The sequence below is a fragment of the Oryctolagus cuniculus genome, chromosome 1, assembly GCF_964237555.1.
Source record: "Oryctolagus cuniculus chromosome 1, mOryCun1.1, whole genome shotgun sequence".
Lineage (NCBI taxonomy): Eukaryota > Metazoa > Chordata > Mammalia > Lagomorpha > Leporidae > Oryctolagus > Oryctolagus cuniculus.
The window spans coordinates 109,592,281-109,617,600 of NC_091432.1; the positions used below are offsets into that span (position 1 = coordinate 109,592,281).

The following is a 25,320-nucleotide window of genomic DNA, read 5'->3' on the forward strand; positions in this document are numbered from 1 at the left end:
CCGCAATCTGTTTTCTCAAGTTCTGGAGACTGGAATGCTAAGATCAATAGTTCGGTGCCTTCTTGCTGTATGATCACATGGCAGAAGGGGAGAGAGAGCTCCTGGGGGCTCTTGCAAGGACACTGCTCCCATCAGAACAGGGCCCTGCCCTGATGACCTTATCGAACCACAGTTCCTTCCAAGTCCCCCTCTGTGTGCAATCACATGGTGGGGAACTGGGGAGTTCTTGGGGGATGGAGAACAGTAGCCAGAAAGGGTTGCTCAGTGCTATTTATTCTAATCAGTTCACGGAGAAATAGATGGTTCTGCAGCCATGGTCGCCCTGCCCTGAGCTCCAGCTGCTTCTGTCCTGTCTCCTGGCTTCAGTGTGAGGTGTCATGCTAGTGGTAACAGATACATCTCCTGATCCATCAGCCTCAGGAGCTGCTGAGAAACGTGAGACCCCAGGGAGCCAGGCCAGGCCCAGGCCCTTGAAGGAACTCCCAACCCCTGAAGGTGGAAGTGGCAATGGGGCAGACCCAGACTGAAGGAGCAGTGGCCAGCTCAGTGTCCCTGCCCCCAGGTGGGGCCTCCCCAGCAGCACCCACAAAGACGAGTCCTAGACAATGCCAGGGCAGTCTGGGGAGGTCTGGTGCCACTGACAGATCACTACGCTGATGGCCGGGACTTCCATCTAGTACCATCTTGTTTATCGCATGGATATTTCATCTCCCAGATTCAGCCTGAGATCAGCATTAGAGGTTTCTCTGCTCACTGAGATGTCCCTGCTAATCACACAAATCTATGTTGTCATTTCAGGTTAATCAGAGCTGTAATCTGGGGGAGCAGCGACTGTGACTTCTAGTCCCCATTTCTCTGCACCCTCTCAACATCATATGATTCTGAAATACTCTTCCTCACAACCATTTATCCTGGGCAGCCTTCCCTGGGCTGGGCTAGGCTCTGGGCACAGAGTCCTGGCTGTGGACAGTGTGGGACAGGTAAGATGTGTCCTGGAGGAAAACCCTCCATCCAGCTTCAGCCATCCACACATGAGCCTTAGGGACTAGAACTGGGGACACAGAGCACTGGTTTCAAGCCTGGCTCCACCACTTATACCCTGAGTTTCTGTGTGAGTCAACCACTACATGACTCAGTTTCCCCACCTGTACAAAGGGGTTAATTAGGATTCCTACCGATTAGGTTGCTGTTAGTATTAAAGGGAATGAACATGGGTAGGCATTTGGACAGAGTGAGTTAAGCCACCTCTTACAAAGCCAGCATCCCATATCCTTGTGCCGGTTAAGGGCCTCTGACACCTATGTGGGAGACGCACGTGGAGTTCTGGCTACTGGCTTCAGCCTGGCCAAGACTAGGCTGTTGTGGGCATCTAGGGATGAACCAGTGGATGGAAGATAGATATATCTCTGTGTGTCTCCTTTTCTCTGCCAATTTCTTTCTTTCTTTCTTTCTTTCTTTTTTTTTTTTTTTTTTTTTTTTTTTTTTTTTTGACAGGCAGAGTGGACAGTGAGAGAGAGAGACAGAGAGAAAGGTCATCCTTTGCCGTTGGTTCACCCTCCAATGGCTGCCACGGCCGGCGCGCTGCAGCCGGTGCACCGCGCTGATCCAATGGCAGGAGCCAGGTACTTCTCCTGGTCTCCCATGGGGTGCAGGGCCTAAGCACTTGGGCCATCCTCCACTGCACTTCCCTGGCCACAGCAGAGAGCTGGCCTGGAAGAGGGGCAACCGGGACAGAATCCAGCGCCCCGACCAGGACTAGAACCCGGTGTGCCGGCGCCACAAGGCGGAGGATTAGCCTGGTGAGCCGCGGCGCCGGCCCAATCTCTCTTTCAAATAAATAAAATAAATCTTTTTGTTTTTAAAAACGGAATAAGCTGTGTAAGGCACTTGGAAAAGTGGGAAGAGTAGGGTAAATGGTAGCCAGTCACTGATGTCTGCGGAGCCCCACGCCTTGGGGAGCCTCTATGGACAGCACCATAGCTACAGCAATGCCTCTGCCCTCTGCCAGCTGACGACGTAACTGGAGAAATGGAACACTCTCAGGAAGAAAGCATGTCCCAAGCCCTAAGCCACAGGGTCCTTGTTCTCAGAACAACTGGAGCTGGATCATTCAAGGTCACAGAGTTAGACCAGGGAGGGGAGTTCCTCACATGGCCACCCCCTCCCAGGAGGGGCTGATTCTCAGAGGAGCACCACCAGTGGCTCCAGCTTAGCTGCCCTGCCTTCTCCAGAGGAATCCAAGACAATGAAGCACGCCGCCGAATGCTTCCAGAATGCTCCTCCAACAGCCTCTGTGCTTCAGGCGGCACAGCCCTGTGGTTTCTGCTTCATGGGGCAGGCTGAGCTCAGCTGAGGACAAAGGAGAGCCAGGAGCAGAGAGGTTATGGCCGCTTAGCTTTGCACCCCACTCCGTGCTCTTGAGGAGTTGAGATGTGAGTCCCCACGTGCTTCAACACTCGAGGCGGCCCCCGTTTTACAGAAGAGAAAACTGAGGGGGCAGAAGAGCCTCTTGAAGCCCCCGAAAACACCCAGTTGTGGGGCTTGATCAAATAACTCAGGGTTCCCTAGAGCAAACTGTGGTGAAAGCTTAGGGCCATTCCCTTCCGCACGATGATCCCTTTCTCCCTACACCAGCTGCTCCTAGAACCAGGCTTAGGGGTCTTCACCCCCTCTGCCCACCAGGACAGTCTCAAATCCTTGGCACAGAAAACTCCAGGGACAACACCCAGGAAATGCTGGGGCCTCTTTTTTCAAACACCTATAATTCCAGGCTCAAGAAAGAAGATCCAAATCTGCAGCTCTCTCTTTTTTCCCCCAATTTTGTCGCCATCACTTTAATAATTGCCTCCCCGAATTGTTTAATTCCACAATGAAGCCACTTCTACTTAGAACTGGCCTATCATCAGTTAGGATTACGATTCATTTCAAGTAAGAGGGTTTTCCCCCATTCCCCCCTTCTTTCATTCCCAAACTAAATTTGCATGACAAAAACATTAAACAAAAGCAGCATTTTGAATCTCCACTCATTACTCCCATTACATTTGTTAACATCATTATCCGCAGCTGAAGATGGCAACTATTATCAAACGTTGCGGTGCTTTGTGGACCTCTCGCCGTATTAGTTTAGAAAATTGCTTTAATGCATATGCTTTTAGAGGTTTAAATTCTACCATGGCATTATGAGCTATATAATGCTGTACATTTTTAATCTAATAGTGCATTTATTTAAAAAAAAAATGCGTCCCACTAAAATACAAATGCATGCCTGCGGTAAGGAAGAAGACAAATGCAACTGGGGAAATGCAGAATAAGGCTCATGAGTGGCAGGCCCTCCCCACCGCCTGCTTTCCCTCGAGACGAAATCACTGTTGCTGAAACCCAGACCTTCAGGCCCCGAGTGGGTCTAACGCGTGCGGACCGTGGGTGGGGTGGGCTGGGTCCTCCCCGACCTGGGGATGGGCCATGAAGCAAAAGCAAGCCCTTGCCATTCATTAGCACAGAAAAGCACAGTTTCAGGGGCAATTACCAAATTTCTATATTCATAGAAATCCAGCTTCCCTGGAGAGAAAGGCTCAGGTTGGAAAATTTATGAAGTGCTGGTTTCTTATGGAAATAGGAATTTTTGGTAATTACACAAGAGCAGCTCTTTAGCTGCTTCTGCACTGCAATGACAGGGAATGGTGTTTGTTAGTTTCCTTTTTATTATTATTATTCTAGCTCAGGCACGAGACAGCCTCCTTGCTGGTATCTCAGGGATCCATTCATCCTAACATCTGGGAACAGCTGGCTGGGACCCTGCTCAGTCACTGCCAATCACTGCTCACCAAAGCAGAGAGCAGAGCAGGGGCAGGGACAAGACCCTCGGCTTTGAGGGCTGCATGCTGTGGGCTGGTGGCTGTGTGCCTGCCTTCCTCCTGGGCACCTGCTGTCTCCTCCTTCACTCCTGACCCTCCTTGAGTGGCTCCCTTTCTGGGGCCCTGGGAGGGTATTTTCCATTAGGAAGCCATTTTTAGCGCAGAGAGTTTTCAGTACATGGGATTCTGTTGTGTTCTCCTCCCGTCTACCCTTTCTGCAGCAAGTCCGCACCCCCAGATGCCCAGGACTGATAAAAACATGAATCATTGTGTCACTGGAGACTCACGTGACCAGCTCCCTGCCTCAGTTTCCCCGTCCAAACCCAATGCCTTGTTGGCAGCTTCCAATTCCACCCCTCATCAGAGCCAAGGGGACCCACATTGACTTCCTGCCCCAGTCCGCAGTCCGGTGTGCAAGGCCTCACTTCTTGGAATAACCACGGTCTCCCAGAGCCATCTGAGCTGATTTATAATGGTTATAAAAGAGGTCAGGGCTTGATTGGGCTTAATAGATCCATTAATTACACCAAACAAAACAAACATAATGAACATAAAAAATTGACGGCCTCCGTCATGGGTTCAGAAATGACCCCTTGTAGGCCTTGACAGGCTCTGCGGAACCCATCCATCTTGGCACTTTGCAGGATCAACAGCTGATGCCGGAAGGAGGCAGTGTTGGGTGCTGGGTGGTGGAGGGGTGGTGGAACGCCCAGATCCTGCTGCTGAGGGAGGTCCCTGGACCCACCTGCAGCCCCCCCTGTCTGCCGCTGTCTCTCCTGCAGTTCACAGGATGGCACAGTGCAGGGCAGTGCAGTGGTCAGAGCAGGAGGTCAGCAGCACAGCCCCTGGTGCAAACCCCGGCATTGCATTTATTAGCCATGTGGTAATGGGCAAGTCAGTCCACCTGCCTGGCCTCCTGTCCCTGCATCTGTGAAATGGGGATAATAATTAGTTCATCCTAACCCTGGGGTGGCTGTCAGCACTGACTTAGTTGATGCATCTAAGGTGCCAAGACTGCTACCCCCCGTAAATGCTGGTACCTGCTCATTTTGGTCTTACTGCTATAAAGACTAATGCCATCTTCAAAGTCCTAGTATTTTGGTGAGGAACTGATACCATCTTTCTCTTTTTTCTAGAAGTTAAGTAAACTTGCCAGAAGGTAACATCACCTCGTACTTATCAAACTCCAAGTGGCTAACCTTGGGTAGGGGCTGAAAGAACAGCTCAGCTTCAGCCGGTGGTGCCAGCCTGGAAATGACTTCCAGCATCCACAAGAGCCTAGGAGGAATCGGAGGGACCTAGAGGTCATCTAACTGGACACTTGGCACCTCGCCACTTTCCTGCCAAAGGAAGGAAGAACAAGAAAGGTTGGAAGGGGCTGGCCCAGGCCCTGGAGCTACATGACCATGGAGCTGGGACAAGAGCCCTGGGCCCTGACCATCCAGTGTCTCTCTGCTGCAGACCAAGAGAGACCACACCAGCAAGGAAGAGGGGACGGAGCATGGGGCCAGGGAGTTGACAATGAAAGCTACAATTGTAAAACATCAAGTCTTACGTGCAAAATACATAACATTTTTATTTGTTAATTAAAAATAATTAAATGCATTTTTAAAAGAAAATGGAGGCCGGCGCCGCGGCTCACTAGGCTAATCCTCAGCCTAGCGGCACCGGCACACTGGGTTCTAGTCCCGGTCGGGGCGCCGGATTCTGTCCCGGTTGCCCCTCTTCCAGGCCAGCCCTCTGCTGTGGCCAGGGAGTGCAGTGGAGGATGGCCCAGGTGCTTGGGCCCTGCACCCCATGGGAGACCAGGAAAAGCACCTGGCTCCTGGCACCTGCCATTGGATCAGCGCGGTGTGCTGGCCGCAGCACGCCGGCCACGGCGGCCATTGGAGGGTGAACCAACGGCAAAGGAAGACCTTTCTCTCTGTCTCTCTCTCTCACTGTCCACTCTGCCTGTCAAAAAAAAAAAAAAAAAAAAATGGAAACCATAACCCGCTCCCCCTCCCCCAGGTGGGCATCCATCCTGGTCCCCCAGGGTCCCAGTGCCTTGCAGGCTCACAGGCAGCAGCACTGCCTTCTCCCAGCCTCTTATGCACTGTGCCCTCCTTCCTCCCCAGCTCCCTGGACCAGCTCTGCCCCTGTTGCAACACTCAGCCCGGGTTTCACCTCTTCTTTGGCTTCCCTTAACCCTCCTGAGATCTCCCAGGAGAAACTGGCATCCTGGCTCCTTGTCTGCTGCCCTCCTCAGACCCCTGCCACAGTGCAGCCTCTGTATGGAGGTGAACGCACCTCACTAGGACTTCCGTGGCTCTTGTTGACTCGGTCATGCTCTTCTTCACTGAAAAGCGGATGAAGCATCTACTGTGTGCCAGGCACTGGGGACACTGCGGTGAATCAGACAGCCACCATCCTGGCCCTCTGGGACTTAACCATATAGTGACACTGGTTTCGTCCTGGGCATCTTTGTGTTTTCCTCTGTGCCTAGCAGAGGCTCAAACAGAACCGTGCACAGTTCCAGGGTGAAGTGGGAGGGTAAGTGGTTGGGAAGCCTGGGGGAGGGGCAGAGGCTGCCCGTGGGTGGGCTTACCTGGAAGACAGGCAAGTGGATTATCCGGGCCTCTTTACAGAGCGGGCAGGAGTTATGGTTCTGTTCAGAGCTCACCCCCAGGGCTCGCAACAAGCCCGGGGGAGTACAGAGATATTCACTTGGTGTGGGGTAATCATCTATCACCCTCCTCATCCGCTATTCCAGCCTCAGATATCAATTCCTGGCTGGTCACTCGGCCCACAAGACCCTGAAAATAGATTTAAATTATTGCTTTATTTCCCATCCAGCCCAGGGTGTTGATTTATGCGGCCCAAACAATCAAGCCTTTATCTCAGTCACCCAGCAGCATTAGCGGCAATTTATCATGTTTTACTTCTGCCTTTCCCACCCCGATGCCAGTGCCTATTGGTTGCGTCCTTCTCGTCTCAGAAAGATGCGGCGGCCAGTGGGCAGCAGCAATCATGGCAGCAAGGACAGGGCCGCTGCCTGACAGCCTGGAGCAAGGGGGCAAGCAGATGCTTAGCCTGGAGACCTTTTATCTCCGGGTGGCACGGTGAGGATGTATCCTTGGACAGCAGGGCTCCTGTCCTAGTTCTGCTATTAACCAGCTCAACAACCTGGAGGCCTCTCTGGGCCTCGTGTCCTCATCTCTGACCCTCTCTGACCACCGAATACTGGGAGGTCTGCAGAAAAGAGCAAAGGGAGCTTGCAGAGCTTGCCTTCTCCACCCACAGGCTTTTCAGCGATCTCTTTAAGAGATTAGCCTTGGGGGTGGGGGGAGGGTGGTGATGTAGCACAGCTGGGTAACTTGCAACACTAGCAACCCATATCGGAGCACTGGTTCGAGTCCTGGCTGCTCCACTTCTGATCCAGTTCCCTGCTAATATGCCTGGGAAGGCAGCAGAGGATGGCCCAAGTGCTTAGGCCCCTACTACCCACATAGGAGATCTAAATAGAGTTCCAGACTCCTGGCTCCTGGCTTCAGCCTGGCCCAGTTCCAGCTGCTGGGGTCATCTGGGGAGTGAGCCAGTCAATGGAAGATTTCTTTCTCCCTCTCTCTGTCACTCTGCCTCAAATAAATTTAAGTAAATCTTAAAAACTAAAACAAAAAAGATTAGTCTTAGGAAAGGTGTTTGGCAGTGTTTAGGGTGTTGGTTGGGACAGAGTACCTGGGTTTTGGCTCCAGCTCTACTCCAGATTCCAACCTCTGCTAATGTGCACCCTGGAAGGCAGTGACTCAAGTAGTCAGGCCCTTGCCACCCATGTGGGAGTCCTGGATGGTGTTCCTGGCTCTCAACTTTGGCCTGGCCCAGCCCTGACTGTTGCAGACATTTGGGGAGTGAACCAGCAGATAAGAGATCTCTCTCTGTTTCTCCCCCGCCCCTCTCTCCATTCTAATAAATAAAACTTGAAAGCATAGTCTGACCAACTTAAGTTACTCTCCCTTTTATTTTCATATCATGGCAGTGAACGCTGCAAAATCCAGCCCACCCTGTCTGCACAGGAGAGTACTCCTCGTGAGGGTGGAGAGGGCAGCTGGGAGCGAGAAGTCAAAAACGCCGAGCACATCTGAGACATGAGGATTCAGCCAGGTCAGAGTCCAGATCCAGCCCACTGCTGGTTTGATGCCACCTGAGACTAAGGACGGCCTTGAAATGGCTGAAACAGTCAGAGGTGAGACTCCAAAGAAGAGTATTATTTCATGTCCTTTTTTAAAAAAAAGATTTATTTATTTATTTGAAGGGCAGAGTTACAGAGAAAGAGAGACAGAGAGATAGAGAAAGAAGTCTTCCATCCACTGGTCTACTTCCCAGATGGCCACAATGGCTGGGGCTGGGCTGGGCTATTCTGAAGCCAGGATCAGGAGCTTCCTCCAGGTCTCCCACATGAGTGCAGGGGCCCAAACACTCTGGCCATCTTTCACTGCTTTCCCAAGCCATTAATGAGCAGAGAGCTGGATCAGAAATGGAGCAGCTGGGATACAAACAGGCGCCCATATGAGGTGCCGGTGCTGCAGGTGGAGGCTTAGCCTACTATGCCACAGTGCCAACCCCTACACGCAGTGTTTTCATAATACATGTAGTCCATGACTTTCTGAAGAGCCCTTGTGTTGTGCACAGCTGCTTGTCGACTACCATGGCAGGACTGAGTAGCTATAACACAGAGCCTGCAATCCTCAGAGCCCAACACATGTGTTCCCCAGTCCTTTACAGGAGAGGGCTGGTCACCCTTAGGCTGGATGAGTGGCCGAGTCAGAGAGCCCCACTCCTCACCCCTTGAGCTCTGCTCTGACGCCGGGCTTTCTGCTGAGTCTGGGAAGGGTGTGGGCTGTTCTAGAGACCCCCACAGGGAGAAAAGATCACCTGAGGTTTTTCTCAGCTAAAGAAAGCACTCTTGGGAAAGCCAGCAATGAGAGGCAGCCTCTGGCTGCCCCTCCTAGCCAGCTGGCCAGGCTGGCTCCTGCCACCGGGGAGAGAAGGAGAGCAGCTGGGGTGGCTCATGGCTCCTGCACCACCTGCCCCACACCTCCTGGCCTCTGCCTGCACCTCTTCCGAAGGCCACCTCCTCCCTGATGCCTTGCCCCACCCCGCCCCAATCCAGAGGGGTGCCACCTCCTCTTCAGAGCCCAGTGCACCTCATCAGAGCTCCTCCTGTATCACTCATCATTTCCTCCAGCAGGGACAACAAATTGGTTTCATCTTAGGTTGGTTCCAATTGACTGGAGTTGGCTTCCGTGTTGATAAGAACTGAGAGCCTGTTCAGGATCTCAGCAAAAAGATGCTGATGATCAGCCAGCGACCGATGGCTGCTCTGGGCGTGGGAGGGGCTCAGACCCACACTGGGCACCATTCTAGGCCTTGATAAATGGTACCCACCCCTCAGAAGCTGGCCCAGTGCGGGCACCCAGCTGGTGTCAGGGCATGTCTGTCCGGGGCTGCTACTACTGGCAGTGTCCTGAAACCAGCCCTTTCAAATGCTCCCTGGCAACTGGTCCTACCACACACCCATTCTGCCCAGAGGGGCCCTGCCGGGACAGGCAACCAGCTGGCCTCACCGAGCTGGGCGCAGGAGGATTGAAGAGCAGGGAGGAATCCCTGGCATTTACACAGCAAACAATCCCCAGGTGAGGCAGTGTGTCAACAAGGCCTGCTCCACAGCTCCCCAGTCTCGGCATATTTCAAATGTTTGCCACATGCCAGCCTTTAATATTTTAACGGCTGCACGTCCGTGGCAGGCGGAGCGGTGTCCGGAACACGGTGTAGAAATTGAGTGATAATAGCCTGCCTGTGTGTGAGGTCAGTAGGGCAGTGCCGGCGCCAGCACCAGCCTCTCTGCAAGCCGCACACACCAGGCCGCCGGGCTTCCCTCCCTGCTGGCACGGCCTGGGCAGTGTCTGCTGCACTCCTGGAGCGGGCAGGGCTCTGCTGGTCTGGAGGGTGCCGACGCAGCTACCAGGACCCTTCAGGGGCCCCCAGACACCAGTGTAGCTAAGTGGTTTCCCCAGTGACTCAGCCAGCTGTGAGTGTCAGCGGGCTGTTCCGGGGTGGGAGATGGGGAGGATACAACAGAAGAGTTTCCCCAGGGGAGAATTCATGGATGGGATTAAGAGATTGGGAATGGCCCCCCAATTCCTGATAACGTTTAAGGCAGGAAATACAAGTACCTGATGGGAAGGATGGCCCTACTCTGCATCACTTCCAGAGTCCAAAGTCGTGGTGCAGTGGACTAAGGCACCATGCATGAACGCCAGCATTCCATACCAGAGTACCAGTTTGAGTCTCAGCTGCTCCACTTTCTATCCAGCTCCTGGCTAACGCTCCTGGGAGGGCAATGGAAGAAGGCCCAAGTGCTTGAGTTCCTGCCACCCACGTGGAAGACAGGGATGGAGTCTTGGGTTCCTGCCTTTGGCCTAGACCAGCCCTGATGGCTGCAGCCATTTGAAGAGTAAACCAGCAGATAGAAGATCTCTCTCTCCCCCTTGTCACTCTGCAGGCAGGCAATTACAGTCACTCATCCATAACAGTAACCAGAGTTTCATGCACACATACTATGTTCCAGGCTGAGAGTCTACACCCCTCTCCTGTGAAGGGCCAGTTAGGAGACACTTTTGGCCTTTTAAAACCATACTCCACTTTGCATGGCAGCTGGAAAGCAGCACAAGACGATATTTCATGGAAAGCGAGGGTTGTCTTCAAATAAAAGCTTATTTACAAAAACAAAGAGTGCTGTATTTGGCCTGTGGGCTCCAGTTTGCTGACCTCTGTCCTCGGCAGTGTGCTAAGTGTGTTACATGCATAATCTCATTTAATCCTCATGATAACTCTAGGCAGGGCACCACTACATGCCCATTTTTTAGAAACAAAGAAACTCAGGGTCAGAGTCAGGCACATTGCCCAAGATCACAGGGTTAATACGCAGTGTGATTATAACTCAAACCACTTAACTATAATGAGCTGATTAAGAGTCTTGTAAAAATAATAAGTTGAGGCTGATAATTGCAGAGTACTTGCTAAATATCAGGTACTGTTCTGAAGGACTTACCTCATCTGTACAGCACTATTATTCTTTCCATTTTACAGATGAGGAAACTAAGTCCTGAGAGAAAAAGCAACTTTCCCAAGGACACACAGCTTGTCAGTGGCAGCCTACAGTGTGGGGCTTGGGTGGTCGACACCCAATTTTGTGTCACAACTGTGTAACTTTCAAAGCTTTCCCTGGAGGCAGGTCAGTGGGCAGGGAGCCCCGGGGTTCAGGCCTCTGGTTTAGGCTATATCGTTCCCTTGCTACTGGAGAAAGGAAAAAAGCCTAAGACCCTCCCCTCCAACTGTCCTTGCAACAGGGCATGGGGAGAAAGAGCTACTGTGCTTTGTGTGCCTCTGACCCTGCACACACGTGTGGTTTCAAAGGCAGAAAGGATTTGAAATCTGGATGTGAAAGTCTTAACGTTCAGCCCCCCAGCCTCAGCCAGCTGCCCTGATCAAGTCTCAATCAATCAATCTCTCCAGGCCCAGACACCAGAGCTCTCAGTGAACCCTGGGGACAGGGCCCCGCCAGCCTTCCCTGGGACACCTGCTCATGCCGAGTCAGCACCAGCCTGCCTGGAACAGGAGCAGCAGCGCCTGCCCCGCCTCCAACCCCCCCGCCCATGCCGATCATCACGACGCCCAGGCATCCAGGTACAGAACAGATAGCAATTTTCCTTTTTGCTTATTGGTGCAAGGCAAGTCAGGGAGCCTGACAGGGCCCCAAACAAGCTGTCAGGAACTTCTAATTAGGGCTGAATGGCGTAAAGGGTGTGCACGCCCTCCCAGCCTCAGAATTAGCAGGACAAAGTACCCAGATGGAGTCAGACAGGCTGAAAGAGGAAAACCTGCAGAGGGGCGGGGAGGGGAGGGAGACAGGGAGCCCAGGGCTGAGTCACGTGGCGAGCCCGTGCTGCCTGGTTTTCCTGGCAGCTCCAGGACGCCAGAGTGGCCTCTCCCAGTGACAGGGGTGGGGTGTATGGGACCAGGTCCCTTGCACCATTGCTTCCCTCCCTTCTCACTCCTCAGAGAAGCTGCTGAGTCCCTGAGCAGTAATAGAATGGTGTTTAAGTCTTGGACTTGAATGGGCCAGACCTGGACTCAAACCCTGGCACTCCCGCCATGTTTCTTCTGGTTTCCTCATCTGTGAAGTGGTGACTGGCAGAACAACGTGGCACTGACCTCGAGTGGGTGTTGTGAGAACTGAGAAGATGCCTGCCAGGTGTGTGGTCCTTGACACGTGCTAAGAGCTTAGTACACCAAGGGCAGCTTCTATGAGTGCTGTGCCTGGTAGGCACCTGAGGCTACACTGGAGCCCTGGATTAGCGACAACACAGCCTTTGTCCTCCAAGGACCTTCCCCAGGAAGCACTTCCTGGCCCATTACATTTTTATCCCCAACATCTGTCCACAGTAGGTATCACAATGCCCATTGATGAAGAAACAGAGACTCTGAGAAGTGAAATCATATACTAGCAGGTGATGGATTCTGGATTCAACGTGGAAGTTACAAAATCATCGTTGCAATAATAGCCACTGTTTTTTTTTGCTCACATATAATGCACCAAGCACTATGCTAAGTGAATCATGTGCTGCCTTCTCCTAAGATGCGCCAGGCACCCACCGATTTGAATCAGCCTGAAGGCACGAGTGTGCTTCTTTGCACTGAGCCGGAACACGGTCCTCTCTGCCCTTGGCTCTGGTGCTACTCCTCACCCCCGCTGTCTCCAGTACCATCAACAATTCCTCATAGGTTGACACAGCAGCTAGTTACCTCTGCCAGGGGGTCCTGGCTCCACTCTCTGACTCCCTCCCTCAGCCTGGGCCGGCCCCATTTTGTCAGTGTCTGGAGTCCACAGCCATGGCCTGATGGGCGGGTTCCTGTCCTGAAGTTCTCATCACCCTGTGGACCCAGGCCAGGCTGCAGCCAAGTGAGCCCCTCTGTTCGACAGATATGCCTCTGACTAGTCTCACCCCCTATCCTGTCTCAACGCCCAGATTCCAGAAGCAGCAGCTCCCAAGGCTCCACAGTAGATGGCATCTGATTGTAGCCATGGACATCACTTTACATCGTGTCTCTCAAGGCAAGGGAGCAGGAGCACAGGCTCTGGGGCCAGATGGCCTGGGCTGATCCTAGTTCTCCAACTGGTTGCCTTAACCAGTTGCTTATTGCTCATCCTCACTTTCCTCATCTACAAAATGGGAATCATTGTATCACCTACCTCATTGGGATGGCACAAAAATTAAATGCTAACACACGTGAATGTTTAAGAACAGAGTGCACGTGGTGGATGCTACAAAGCTCTTAGCTCTGATGTTCACTGTTATGGTACCCAGGACACCTTGTACCTTAAGCACATCCACACATTTTAGTATGTCCTCTACCTCTGCACCAAGGTCAGTGATGACTCGGCTTGGAAAGAAGAGGGGATCCCCAGACTGTGGGACATTTTCCTCTGGTGTGAGCTCAGTCCACTAGGTACTCACTCCCCTCTGCCTGCTCCAAGGGTTCCTCCCAGGCTGACATCCAGATTATAGATCTCCAGCTCACCCACAAGGGCTGCCATGGATGATGATGACTTGGCATGCTGAGATCCCCTTCCTGTATCCGGAGCATTCTCCTGACCCACCAGTATCTCACAGAAGACAGAGCTTTGCTTGTCTGGCACATCCGGTTCATGGTGGATCGGCCCTGCGTTCTGGTGATCACCCCCCTCGCTTCCCTTCATTCCAAAATGATCCACTCCTGGGCTGCTCAGAAGCCTGCCTGGGGCCTGTGGGGAGCTCATGCGTGGATCGTCTGCAGCATTCGCCTGTGTACTCCTCACCCCCCCTCAGAGAGCAAAACGCTTGCCTTCCTCCCCACTCGCCAGCGTCTCTCTAGTTGTGTGCAGCTCCCTGGAGAGGCCGCTGTCATTTAGCAACCACGGCGTCTCCTGGCAGCACCCCGGGGAGGGAGGGAACCACACACCTATTTAGCTCCACCACTTCACGTCCTCCCGCCTGGGCCCAGAGCTGGGCTTAGGTCCCACCACACAGGTTTGTTCTGCCTCTCCCGGTCCAGCCATTCTTCCCTGAGACAGAGAGGAGGTGGCAGAACAGAGCTGGGTTCTGCATCCTCCTTTCCCTCCCATTCCCATCACACCAGCTGTGCCTATCAGCAAACCTGTACCTGCCTGTCGTTCTCAATACACAAATAACTAACAGCCTCTTCTAGAGGACCTGCCGCCCCGGTCCCCCGCCCCGCCCCGCATCTCACCTCATCTGGGAGTTAGTCTTCCTCAACCCCTGCCCCATGGAGAGCAACGCACTGACCCCAAAGGCTCCCTCCAGTCTGCTGAGAATGTGAATCTGTCAAGGGCTAGAGGCACACTGCTGAGGTCACATGGCAAGTCACCTGGTCCCCTCATCCGGCTGGATCCTGATCCGCAGGCAACATGGCTGGGCATGGTGTGAGATGGGGCATGGAGGCCTGGACCCGAGCAGGAAGGATGCAGGAGGTGGCCCCAGATGGAGAGGGGCTGTGGCTGTGGCAGGTGAGGGTGGGAAGCAGGAGGGACCCAGCCTAGAGCTGACACACAGGCCTCATGGGGTCTGTCCACCGGCACGTGCAACAGCTGCCTGCTCCCTACTCTCCCCAGCTCTTCTTGATTCATTAAAATGCTCAGATGCCGACTAACTTTATTTGCTCAGTATTTATTTCGCCAGCCTTGAAGCAGGAACAACAGGCAGCTTGATTGAAAGGTTGTCTGGTTTCATTGTGGCTCTGGCAAGTAATTCTCCAGCCGCAGTAGAAATGATATTTTATAACTTGCCAGGGCCGATTTCCCTTGGTGAATTGGAATAGATACCCCTGCGTCATGTCAGCCGTCCTCTCCCACTGCCTAGGCCTCTGCGAACCACTCCCTTCTCCCACCCCCACTATGCTCTCTGCACATGCGCCCTGTGCAGGGGACTAAGGAGTCTGTCTTCTGGGACTGTCAGCGGAGTCTACCAGGCCACCGTAGGCGTGGGGGAAATGGCCTAGAAAGGCAGTGGGACGGCTCCAGGTTAGGCCTGGACTCACTGCAAGGAGCAAGGCACTGGGGTGTGGGGCTAGGAGACACACAGGATGTATGACTTCTCCTTCTTGGGACATCTCCAAAGGCCGGGCTGGTGTCGTTGGGCTTCTCCTGCCTGGAAGAAAGGGAAGCCCAGATGCTTTCGGTAGGGCATTAAAAGTAGGAGGACATGGGGTGGGTGTCTGGTACAGTGGTTAAGCTGCTGCCTGGGGCATAGGAATCCCCTGAGTGCCTGGGTTCCATTCCCAGCTCTGGTTCCTAATTTCAGCTTCATGCTAATACAGACCTTGGGAGGCAGCACTGATGGATCAAGGAATTAGGTCCCTGCCAACAACGTGGGAAGTCTGAATGGAGCTCCTAGCTCCTGGGTTCAACCTGGCCAATGAAGGCATTTGGGGGAGTGACCCAATAGATAGATCTCTCATCTTCCTCTCTGCCTCTTAAACATAATTAACTAATTAATTACAGGAGAGAAAAAATAGGAGCAATCAGCTGAACCAGCACTTCCCCAGCCCCCTCCCCACCCCCGCATGCTGCCCAATCCCCACAGACACGCAACAGAGGAGGTCTCCAAGGCGGGCAGGTGGCTTGGGTCTGGGCCTGCCCCTCTCCCCAGAGACTCTGCCCTGGAGCTCCCAGAAGGTCTCAAGGGCCCAGGACTCCTCCTGCCCGCTCCGGGTTCTGAAGGCTGGCGTGGAGCACAGGAAGCCCCACCTGTGGTCTCACTCAGCAGCTCCCCTCTCCTTGCTATTATGACTAAATCAGGTTGGGTGATTTATCTCCCACTTATCTTTGCCGTTTCCGCTGCCTGTCCGACGCGCACTGCTGAACACACCAGAGTGAAAACACATCATCTGTTCTGATCAGCGTGCTGGGCTGAAACACGCACCTTTCCTGCTGCTTCCCGGGCAGAGTGGCCCACAGGAAGTAGGGGACCGTCTCAGGCCCTGGACGCGGGGTTGGTCCCTGGCCGGGTAGGGGTCTAGAAGCCTCTGCAGAGGGAACCGGTCGGGGTTAACTCTTTTCAAAAAAAAAAAAAGCAAAGAGAGGAGGTGGAGGCAGCTAGGAGCAGGCGCAGACAGCCAGGGCCCAGCCAGGGGCAGCTGCAGCCCTCCAGGCCTCACTCCAGGCTTCACCTTGGGTCACTTCTTCAGCTGAGCCGAACCCACCAGAACCCAAGGATGTCCCCTACCTGTGCCCCGCTGCAGTAGCCCAGGGCACACAGCCAGGCCAGTCACCTGCTCTGGTGGGTCATCTCAAGAGGGGACTACAACCCACAGGACACTACCCACAAAAGGCAGGATGATGTGGGGACCAAGAGGGTTAGCTCTGGGGTCTAAAAGCCTGGGAACGTAGCTTAACTTCTTCTTTCAAATAAATAAATTAATCTTAAAAAAAAAAAAAAAACCTATTAAGCAAGAACTGCTCTTACTGGAATAAGAGCTATGGGGAAGGGTCTCTATTTCTCTCTCTCTCACTACACACACACACACACACACACACATGTGCACGTGCATGGCCTCATTGAGTCTTCATGACAGTTGGTATTACTACCCCTTTTCACAGAAGAGAAAACTGAGGCTCCAAGAAGTTAAGCAACGTTCCCAGGCTTTTAGACCCCAGAGCTAACCTTCTGATCCCCACACTGTCCTGTCACTGAAGGAGAGAGTGAATGATTTACACTGGTTCACAGAGCTCGTACAGAGAGCTGGTTCTGGATCCCTTGCTCACTGTTATTGTTGACGATGAATGCTCTTTTTAAAATTTTTAATTATATTGTATTTATTTGAAAGAGTAGGGTAAGGGAGAGATCTTCCATCTGCTGGGTCACTCTAAATGTCCACAATAGCTGGGGCTGGGCCAGGCTACAGCCAGGAGCCAGGAACTCTATCCACGTCTCCCATGTGGGTAGCAGATATTCAAGTACTTGAGCCAGCATGTGCATTAGCAGGAAGCTGGACTGGAAGCGAGGCAGGATTCAGTCCCAGGCACTCTGGTATGGGATGTGGGTATTCTAAGCAGCAGCTTGACTGGCCCCAAAATAAACACCTGCCCCAAAAATAAATATTCTGCATCTGTCTCCACTCCAATCACCAAGACTCTGTCAAGCCTTTGAGACACTGTGAGATGATGAGGATCCAGAGATCAGTGATAAACGAGCACAGTGCCTACTTCCCAGGGCTGACAAGGATCATGCACCTTACTTTCTCAGCATCCACACTCCCCCCCTTCCCCAGACAGAACCCTCTCTCCAGCAAGGATGGATTTACTCACTCATCCTCAGTCGAGTGTGACTGCTAAACTTAGCACAATGCTTTTCCTGATGCATTTGCCTTTTAACGTGGAACACACGGTTAGGTCAAAGGGATGAAGTTCTAATCATGGAATATCAGGCGAGGGCGATGTTGGCATGGGTCAAGATTGCCTTACATTCACGTCTGGACATAGCCCATGTCAGGGGCAGCACCTGGGCTGCTTGGAGAGGTTTGTCCTTGCTCCTCCCACCACACAGGAACTGACTGCTCCCCGGTAGTGCTTGTCTTTAATCCCTGACCTGGGGAAGACATTGGCAGAGAACAGGAAGTCATCTCTGAACAACACAAGGGTGTCCAGCAAAGGGTGAACGAACCCCAGAGTGCTTCCAGCAGAGTGGAGTCAGAATCAGAGTTCTTGTCGGCCAGAAGGCAGCCCTCAGACCCTCTGCCCAGGGCGAGGACTGGGGCTCAGGCACCTCTGGCAGAGCTTAAGCCACTTTGGGACAGAGACTAGGGCTCCCTAGGAGTACGGGTGTCTTGTCTCTTCCTAGATTCTGCAAACGTGGCTTCCTGGAAGCTGCTTTCCTGCTATGGTTGCTGACTTCCAGCTCACACTCTGTCCTCATTGTGCCCCTGCAGGCTGAGCCAATGAGAATGGGGGTCCCTGCCAGGCTGTCACCTGCCTCCTGGTGCAGGAGTGTCACCAGCTCTGAGTGTGGTGGGCACCAGACACAGCTGGGGAGCCAGAAAGGAATGCTGGCTCAGCCCTAATCAGTTGTATGACCTTGGATGACCCATTGAACTTTGAGTTTCAACTTCTTCCTCCACAACATGAGGATTTGAAACCTTGCCCTGCTGGGCAATACAAGGTCGAAAGAGGACCGTGTCCACAAGAGGGCTTTGTAACTAGGCTAATGCTGGGTTGTTACTGTTATGGTTGCCTTCAGCCTCTTGTTTCCAGGTTGGCCTACAAGTCTGAGCGACTCCATGAGGGTATTTCTTGGTCTAGTGACCTACTCCTTACCTGTGATGAGGCCTTCTCACAGGTGACAGGAGTTTAACACGCAATGTTTGAGCTGCATCTTGGGATGCTGGTATCCCACACCAGAGTCCCTTGGCTGGAGTCCTGGCTTGGTTTCTGATTTCAGCTTCCTGCTTATGCACACTCTGGGAGATAGTGGGTGATTCCTCAAGTAGTTGTGTGCTTGCCACTCATATGGGAGACCTGGATTGAGTTCCAGGCTCCTGGCTTCAGCCTGCTCAGTCCCTGCAACTGTGGGCATCTGGGAAGTGAACTAGAGGATGGATGATCTCCCTCTCTCTCTTTTTATCTCTCAAATAAATAAATACTAATAAAGATCCCTCCTATCCTACATCATCTAGAAGGGGCCTGGTCCTCAAGTACACACTCAGCCCTGCATAGCAGGGGACAAATCTGCCCTTTAACTACTTGGCTCATAATCCTAGGAAAAATTCCAGGAACAAGATAAATCTTGCAGACAGCTGTCACTACAACCCAACTTGCCTTTTCTGAGCAAAGGAACAAGAATGTGAAAATATAGGGGCCAGTGTTGTGGCACAGCAGGTTAAGCCCCTGTCTATATTCCATATGAGCATGGACCTTAGTCCCAGCTGCTCCAATTCTGATCCAGCTCCCTGCTAATGTGCCTGGGAAAACAGTAACAACGACACAAGTGTTTGGGCCCCTGCCACTCATGTGGGAAACCCAGATGCAATTCCAGGCTCCTACTTTGGCCTGGCCCAGCCCTGGCTATTACAGCAATCTGGGAAGTGAACCAGCAAATGGAAAATCTCCCTCTCTCTTTTTGTGTGTGTCCTTCCTTCTGTCTCTATAACTCTTTCAAATAGTCAAATAAAATAAAAAAAAATACTATGACAATATAAACTGTGCCACTTAGCAGTGGGATAGGCCTTGAGGATCATTTCATCCTGGAATGATAAACAGGCTACTCTCTCAGGGTCCACTGAGGGTCCCCAAAGCTCTGTGTAGAGGATTCTGGATTCAGCAGGAGAGAGATCCACAATCAGCTGGGGTGTGTGGATCCAATGGGGTACAGCTCTTCCATCTGCTGTTTCACTCCCCAAATGGCTACAACAGCTGGAGCTGGGCCAATCCGAAGCCAGGAGCCAGGAGCTTCTTCCTGGTCTCCCAGGTGGGCTCAGGGGCCCAAGGACTTGAGTCATCCTCTGCTGCTTTCCCATGCACATTAGGCAGGGAGTTGGGATGGAAATGAAGTAGCCAGGACTCGAACCAGTGTCCATATGGAATGCTGCCCCACAGCTCCTACTTTTAAGGATGAGGAAACCATATGCTGGGAGGTGAGACCAAATGGTCAAGGTCACTTAGACAGAGACAGCCCAAGGCTCTTCCCATAGCGCGGTGGCTTCCAAACTTTGTCCTGTGAAGTCACAAGGTTTCCAAGGAGCTCCCAAGGGGTCTGCCAGGGAGCAGGAGAGGGAAGCAAGGATGAGGCGCAGCAGGCAAGGCTCAGGTCCTCCCCGCATGCTGCAACTTGAGCAGCTCTTCTTTAGGAGTTTTAAATGCCAGGGTTCTATGTAAGAGTCCATTTGAAATAAGGATCTCACCTTATATTTCAAAACCACTTGTGCTCTACCAGGTACTGGGTCATCCTGAAGAGTCCCAACCTCTTGTCTTCTCTTCCTCTTCTATTTTTTTTTTTTTGTTTAAAGATTTTATTTATTTATTTGAGGGGCAGAGTTACAGACAGAGGGAAAGATAGAGAGAAAGGTCTTCCATTTGCTGGTTCACCCCCCAAATGGCCACAATAGGCCAGAGCTGGGCCAATCTGAAGCCAGGAGTCAGGAGCTTCCTCCAGGTCCCCCACACAGGTGCAAGGACCTAAGCACTTGGGCCATCTTCCACTCTTTTTCCAGGCACAGGCAGAGAGCTGGGTAAGAAGCAGAGCAACCAGGACTTGAACTGGTGTCCATATGGGATGCTGGCACTGCAGGCAGTGGCTTTACCCACTATGCCACAGCGCCAGCCCCCTCTTTCTCCTCTTAGGAAAGTTTGTTGGGCAGGTAGTCACAAGTCATGCAAGCTACACTGACAACCATGTCAGGCAAATGGGGTAGCGGCTTCAGCCTTGTAGGAGCTGGCATTCTAGCAGGGGAGACAGTTACACAGCCAACCATGCCAGACTGCAGCTAGTGCAGCAGCAAGTTACATAGCAAGGATGGGGAGAGCACAGGTGAGGTGAGGAGGCCGTCGGTGCTGCTGGGTCGGGGGAGGTGAGGGGAGATGTTGGGGGAAGGCTTTTTTGCCCAAGATGACATCTGCGCCAACCTCTACTGATCTCCTTGGGTTAACATGGGAAAGACAGAGCCAAGGGGAGTAGAGAGGATTCTTGCAGGTGAGTTTGTAGGATGGTTTAGGAGGAGGGACCACAGACCTGCTGCCCCGAGAATCCTGACATCAGAGTGCTTACTTAATTCTAGCAAACTGAATCCAGAAGCATACAAAGAAGATTACATCCCACGGCCAAGTAGGATTTATCTCAGGAATGCCAGCTTGGTTTAACATCAGGAAATAAATTAATATAATACACCACATTAATAGAATCAAGGACAAAAGTCATGTGGACACGCAAAAAAGCATTTGAGAAAATTCAATACCCCTTCATAAAAAGAACAAGAATTTGACTAGGAGTAGAAGGAAACTTCCTCAACCTGATAAATGGCAGCTGAGAAACATGACAGCCAGCATCATATTTAATGATGAAAGAGTGGCTGCATTCCCTGTAAGATAAGGAACAAAACAAGGACATCCATTCTCACCACTTCTGTTTGCACTGTACTGGAGCAATCAGGCAAAGCAGTGAAAGAAACGGCATCCAAATAGGAAAGGGAGAACTCAAACTGTCTTTTGTTTTTAGATGCCATGATTTTGTCCATATAAACCCTAAAAAATCCACTAAAAATTGCCGTAACTAATCGATGAGTTGAGTAAGGTTACAGAGAACAATATCCATGTGAAAAATCTACTGTATTTCTAGGGCTGGTATTCTGGCACAGTGAGTTCAACTGTTACCTGTGATGCCAGCATCCCATATGGGTGCCAGTTCATGTCCTAGCTGTTCCACTGTCACTCCAGCTCCCTGATAAGGCACCTGGGGAAGCAGTAGAAGATGGCCCAAGTGCTTGAGCCCCTGCAACCATGTGGGAGACCCAGATGAAACTCTTGGCTCCTGGCTTTGGCCTGGCCCAGCCATGGCCATTGTGGCCATTTGGGGAGTGAATCAGTGGATGGATGATCATCGGATGGAAGATCTCTCTGTCTCTCTTTGTCTCTCCCTCTCTCTGTGGATCAGCCTTTCAAATTAAAAAAGGTTTGTTTTTTTTAAATTGCGATTTTGAAGCCACTATATTTGTGGTGATTTGTTGCTGCAGCAATGGAAAACTAAGATAGTATGAGTAGGAGAGGGTGTAGAGAAACTAGAACCTTCACACATTGCTGGTGGGAATGTGACAGTGCAGCCACTGTGCAGAAAAGTCTGGCCATGGGTCAGGGGTTAAATGCAGAGCTCCCTTGACCCAGCAGTAACACCTCTCCTGGGTATCTACCAAGAGAAATGAAAACAGACATTCACACCAAAATGCATGGAACCAACCTAAGTGGTTGCCAGTGGACAAAGGGGTACATTCAGTGTGAATGTGCTAAGACCTAGACAGCCCTTGGAAGTCATATACAAAAGTCTAACATTCAATTATTCCATCTATGTGAAAGGTCTAGAATAGGCAAGGGAGGTTGAAGGGAGGTGGGCTGGGGGGTGAGTGCTAATGGGCAGTGAAGATGTTCTGAAGGGGATTGTAGTGATGGGTGCACAACACTGGGAATATATCAAAAACCACTTAACTGTACACTGTAAATGGTATTTTTACCAAAATATCAAATTCTATGGTATGTGAGTTATATCTCAATAAAGTTTTTATTTCATGTACTTATTAATATATTACAGAGGCAGAAAGATGGGGCAAGGAGGGGGAGGAGGAAGAGAGAGAGAGAGAGAGAGAGAGAGAGAGAGAGATTGTTCTTTCATTTGGTGGTTCACTCCCTAAATGCCTAAAACAGCAGGGCTGAGTCTGGCCAAAGCCAGGAGTCTGGAACTCCCATGAAGTCTCCCTCAAAGACGGTCAAGGCCCAAGTACTTGAGGCATCATCTGCTGCCTCCAAGGAAGCATTAGCAGGAAGTTGGCTTGGAAGCAGAGTAGCTGGGATTTGAACTGGCACTCTAATATGGGATATGGATGCCCCAGGCAGGGGCTTTTCCCATTATGCCACACATCTGCCCCTAAGGCATGGTTGTCTGTCCTATCGTGGGCAGAGGTCGATAATTGCAGAAGGCCTCATGGATCTGCCTTAGCCCACCACGCCCACAGAGAGAGCTGCAGCCCTCTCTTTGGTCCACACAAAAAAAGGGAATTCCAGAGCAGGATAGGTATTGTCTTCCCATGGCCCAGACTTCTCAATATGGCACTGGAAGGACATCCACAGAGACCCCTGCCCACCTCTCTGGCTGGTCTCCACCAGCCAGCCTCATGGCACATGGGTCCTAATTCTGAACCACAGATGTCATCAGTACCCTCATGCTGCCACCTCCCTGCCTTGGGTCACACTGCCCCTTCTCCCTGTAAATTTCCATTGCCCAACACGTACCTGTCCTTCCAGGCCTCACTCAGGTGTGGCTCCCCTAGGTGACCTCACTGGACTCCCAGAAACTGGCAAGTTGAACTCCCTCAGGCTCCCATAGTCCCTTGCATGCGGCACTGCCTATCACATAACATCACAATAAAAGCAAGTATAAACACCTCTTTTACCACAGCCCTTAAGTTCTTGGAGGGCAGAAACCACTTCTCTTGTCTGTAGCTTCCAAGAGTGTTCAGCCCATGGTAGGTGCTCAGGACATATGGATTAAATAGCCCAATAGGCCATTTGTCCAGCTTCAGCCTGGACAGGCATCAAGGCCCAGAGAGAACAGGGTGTCCCAGCACAGCCCATGTAGGCCGGGATGGGCCGTGGGATAGGCAGGATAGCACCAGCTTCTCTTCCAGCCCCATGGTACCCTCGGATCTCAAGGGCCTTACTGTCCCCTAAGGGTCTGACTGTCTCCCACTACTCACTCAGCCCCAGGGTCAAAGGTGCTGCCTCTCCCAGGGACATTGGCAAACCAACAGTTGAGCTTTGAAAAGAGGAGACTAACACTGACTGAGAACCTACTGCCTGAGGGACTGTGCTGGAAGCTTTTGCATATGCTGCATTCCTTACTCCTCACGATAAATAAGTGACATTATTTCCAAGTTTTTCCAAAGACATTCCCTCCCGGGTCAAGGGTCCTCTTTCTGGTCCTGTCATTACCAAGCTTGTGACCTGAGGGGCAGACCACTTCTTGGGGCCCCACTGCCTTCATTATAAGGAGAGCAGTTTGAACCAACCGATCTCCAAGGCCCCACATAGCTCCTGTCCTGGCTGTGAACGGTGGTGGGCTTTTAGTCTCAGTGAGAAATCCCCAGAGGAGATGGCTAAACCTGCTCAGGACTTCTCAGATCACACACAGGCAAGGTCAGCCCTAGGCCCACATTAAACTCAGCACCCAGACTGGAAGGCCCACAGGATGGCAGCTGGGACTGCCCTTGATATGGGCAGGCAGGGGGTCAATGAGGGACAAGGAGACGGAGACTGCTAACGCCCATGTCATGGGTGCTGCCCAAATCCCATCACCTTCCACGCTGACTCAACATGGCTGAAGGCTCGGCATACCCTCTTCCCATCATGCAGCTGGCCTCACTTTCCATCACACCGTTCCAGATGCCACAATACTTTCCTGTGACCCCCACCCAAATCCTGCCTCCTTTGAACACTCAATCAGGCCTTGCCCAAGCACCACCCCTATCCTATACAAGGGGACACCAGCCTGGGGAGGAGGGCAGTGTGCAATTCTTCTTCAGGAGGTTGCCTGTGTTCACATCTGAGTGTGTCCTATCCCTTTGCCTTTCAATAAATCCCGAGTTTCTGCTCTCCCCTAACTACATCTCCTGATTATATATCCATATATAGCCAAGAACCTAAGTCTAGCAGGGAGTCTCTCCAAGCCCAGTCAGGTACCCTGACCTCTCTCCTTCCAGAACGTGCCCTGTGACTGCTCAGCTTCCTTGGAACCAACATGAAGCCCAGAAAGAGCCAGGAATTATTATTATCAGCAGCATTATTATTGTTATTATTGCATGCAAATCATGCATGACTAACTCGGGAGGAGGGGCATACTTTCCTTTTCTAGTTCCTGCAAACATCGGTATGATAATAATACAAAAAATTATATGCTTGGAAACATGCACCCAGCACTGCCCTATGTTTTCTCCTAATTGTTCCCGGAGCCTCCAAGAGCCACGTTTAAATAAAATGAAGCAATTATTTAGTCTGCAATTAAAGATCGCAGTGCTGTGTTTTTAAATAGGAATATCATCATGGGGGTGAACCAGCAAGAGCAGAAGACAGAGAGGACCCAGGGCCCAAGGCACCCCAGCACCCACACAGTGGCCATGGCTGGGTAGGGGGGCAGCTGACCCACAGAGGGTGTCTTAGCCACCACTGTGGGGGAACTCAAAATGGCAGGGTGTAGAGGGGACAGAAGGGGCCTGTGGTCCTGCACAGCCCAGAAGACCAGAGCAGCCAGCCCTTATCTGGCTCTGTGCTTGAGCCTCCCACTGAAAGTGCCTACAAACGTACCCCACGGGGGCCCTGGGTAGCACAGTGCCTGGAGTGCAGGATGCTCTCCACACATTGCCAGTGAGCGCTAAAGGAAGCCGCCCCCTGCTCCTGCAGTGCTTCTCTCTCAGCAGCCCTGGCCAGGCAAGGGCTCCCTAAGCGTGGAGAGTGACATAGCTCAGTCTTCATGGTCTGTGCTCCCTGTGAATGGCCGCTTTGTCCCTCTGCCTAGCGGAGCGCGGGACTCCAGGTGCTGATTAATAAAGGATTATGGGTGAAACCTGCTGGTGCCTACTGCCCAAAGCCACGCCAGCTTGCAGGGGAGGGTTGCCTGGC

At 52.0% G+C, this 25,320-nt stretch overlaps 1 protein-coding gene across 2 annotated transcripts in view; it reads right to left on the minus strand.

Annotated features, from left to right (window-relative positions):
- The window catches only part of DSCAML1 (DS cell adhesion molecule like 1), a 338,651-nt gene that overhangs the window by 246,967 nt on the left and 66,364 nt on the right, over positions 1–25,320 (minus strand). The window lies entirely within an intron of this gene.